Raw genomic sequence first — 3,012 nt, forward strand, 5'->3', positions numbered from 1 at the left:
GTTTGTTGTATTAAAAAGCAAAAAAAAACCCCTTCCAAGTTTTTTTTTTTTTTTAAAGAACAAAACCCTGATATTGGAATCATAAAACTCTATGTTTATAGACAAAGATTTTAAGACTTAAGGATTTTTACTTGCTGTTTTGCTTCCTGTTTACTGCTCTTTGCCTGTGTTTTAACATCTCACTGTATCTCTACTTGAGAGAGAACTAGAGCACTAAGTGCTTACTTGAAGGCAACATATAGACCCTATTCTGTAGTGTACCTGCACTTGGAGAGTTCCTTAACCAAGATGCTGCCCTCTTTTGAAAGGGAGTTTTAAAGTAAGGATGACCTAAAGAAGGATTCTGAATTGTCCTATGTGAGCGCTGCTAATATCAGTAACCCCTGATAGTTTTTATTTATTACTGACTCTTAAAGTCTGTTACTGAATTAGTTTACTTTTTGCAAAATAAATCTGAAATAGCATTAGTCACTTTATGAGAAGTAGCAGTTATAAAGGAATTACTTGGAGAAGTTCATGGGGAACATTGTTTATCTAGGAGTGACTGTTGCCACTGTTAGTCATGCTTTTATTTTTTGAAATGAGCTATGGAAGTGCTATACTGATTGCACTGAGTGTCAATAAATACTCCATTCTTGTCTTGTTTATATTTAAAGCCCATTTGGTATTAGTAAGGCACTTTATATTGCTAAACGCAGATTTTTTTTTCATCTTTGTGATTTGCTGCAAAAATGGTGTGATACTAGATTATTTTATTCAGTTTTCTTTTGCTGATGCCTCATATATGAGGATCTTAAAATAAGAAGCTGCTACTGTTGAAAGAGAAGGTACTGTTCATATATGATTAATCTATGTAAGGTGATGCATATATGAGTTCAAGTGTATTTGCTCCTGTTGGGTTCTTGAATTTTGTTTGTGGGGTCCTTGAATTTTGTTTGCGTGTGCTTTCTGAGTGTTTTGCACTTAGAAACACTACATAATTTTGGAAGCAAAGCTTAGTAATTTTCCTGCACTAAATATTTTTTGAGTGTAATTAAAGATTTTAAAATTTCTGTTCAAACTGAAAATACTAAGACGAAAACTGAGAACAAAATAAGTATCTCTGAAGCTTAAGCTGTCCATTTGTAAATTTAATTTAAGATGAAATAACATTTTAAAAATATTTTTAAGAACTATTGATCACAAATTAAATACACTTGATTATGCTCAGTTTTTTGGTTGTACTTTTAATGTAAATGTCTTAATTACATATGAATTCATTTTAACATCATTATGTGTAGTTGCAATAGCTGTTGGAAGGTGAGGACTACATTATCAAAGAGGATTTTTATACACATGACAATAGCTGCTTATAAATCAAAGGTCACCAAGTTTGAAAGCTTGTGAATCTATTTGGTTCTTGTAATCAAATGAATGCTATCAAAGGCCAAAGTAATTTAACAGAACAATTCTGGATTACATAGAACTTGTTCTTGTTAATAAATTACGTTATGGTTTTTAAGGGCTTGCATGCAGTTAGTACTCTTTTGTATATTTGATACCTACAGTTTTTCTTAATTTTTATTAGTCAGTTGTTACAGTGGTTAACAAGAAATACACATATTTAAGTTGCAATAGTTTTCCCAGTGTCATATGATATAGCTTCACAGAACTTTTGGACATATGTAGATGCTTTCCTACTTTGTTTTAGTTATGAAACAGAATTGATACAGGCAAGCATGAAAGCTTGGGCAAATTTTCATTGCTTTTTCTAGATGTTGCTGGAGTTCTGTGGTATTTATGTAAGGCACAGTTTTGTTACTTGGGAATGCATGTTGAAATTACCATGTGCACTGTTTTGCTGTAGGCTGGTTGGCACTGCCACAAAGGTAATGCACTGCCAGTAGGCCATTTCCTTGTCAACTGCATTTACAGCTTAATAGAAATATTACATGACTTCTTTAAACAAGTGTTTTGGCAGAGAGGAAATAGCAGGTTCCATGCAAACAAGCGTAGCTTCCTCTGCTTAACCACACTGTAGCTACGCCAAAGAATTGTACTAGTTTTAGCTGGGAAAGAATGAGAGCTGTGGGGGTGCAAAATGTAATTTAATGTGCAGGCAAAAACCATCAGGATTTTTCTGTTTAAGTATTCCTATTTTAGTATATTTGACTGCTTAAGTGTCATCAGTGCTATTTCACTTGTTTCTGCTGCAAACCTGAGTTCAGCAGAACCTGCAGTTATCATACTTGGCTTGAAGCTCAAAGGTCAAGACCATTTGCCAGCCCAGTAAGTCTAATGCTTTATTCACTTAAGAATTATGGAATGCCTCACATACTCGTTGGAGTCCTTTTGTGCTTTTGCTAATATTGAAAAGTGAAACTTTTGTATTTTCTCTGAGGTTTTGTCAAAGAGTGTTTCTAAGTAGTTTTAAAGGAGGAAAAAGTACAGACATCCTCAAGGTTACCCTAAAATGTGGTGATACAGCCATTAGAAATAGTAAGGAATTTGCTGATAAGTCAAAAATCACTCAAACCTGGCTAGCTTAACCCATCCAGCAAGGCTAAAAGCATGTTGATTGCAAAATTTTCCTTGTACTCACACAATGACATGTTCACTTGTTGCTGTGAGGTTGTATTTTTATGATCAATTTAAGACAATTTCAGTGTGGGCTGCTGGTTATAGAGACAGCCTATCCTTAGCCAGGAGTACCTGACCTTTCTGTTGAGCAAACACTAGCATTTTTGTGGCCTCACATGGGGATGGCTAGAGGAACTGATGTTCTGAAAGGTTAACCTGAGAGAAACCTGCTGGAACTGAGCTCGGGAAGTAGTAGGAGCACGTAGATGGACAGGGAAAGTGGGTTGAGTGGAGTTACTGCCTTTGGCCGCAACCGTGCACCGAGCCTTGTAGACCAACTGTAAAACCACAACCTGTGTTTTATATAATTTCCTCTTCTTTGCAAGGTCAACACTTAGTTGTGCTTCAGATAAATGCTGGTAGATCTCTTAAAAAAAAAAAAAAAAAAAAAAA

This window comes from Antrostomus carolinensis, unplaced genomic scaffold, assembly GCF_000700745.2.
Source record: "Antrostomus carolinensis isolate BGI_N321 unplaced genomic scaffold, ASM70074v2 scaffold12203, whole genome shotgun sequence".
NCBI lineage: Eukaryota > Metazoa > Chordata > Aves > Caprimulgiformes > Caprimulgidae > Antrostomus > Antrostomus carolinensis.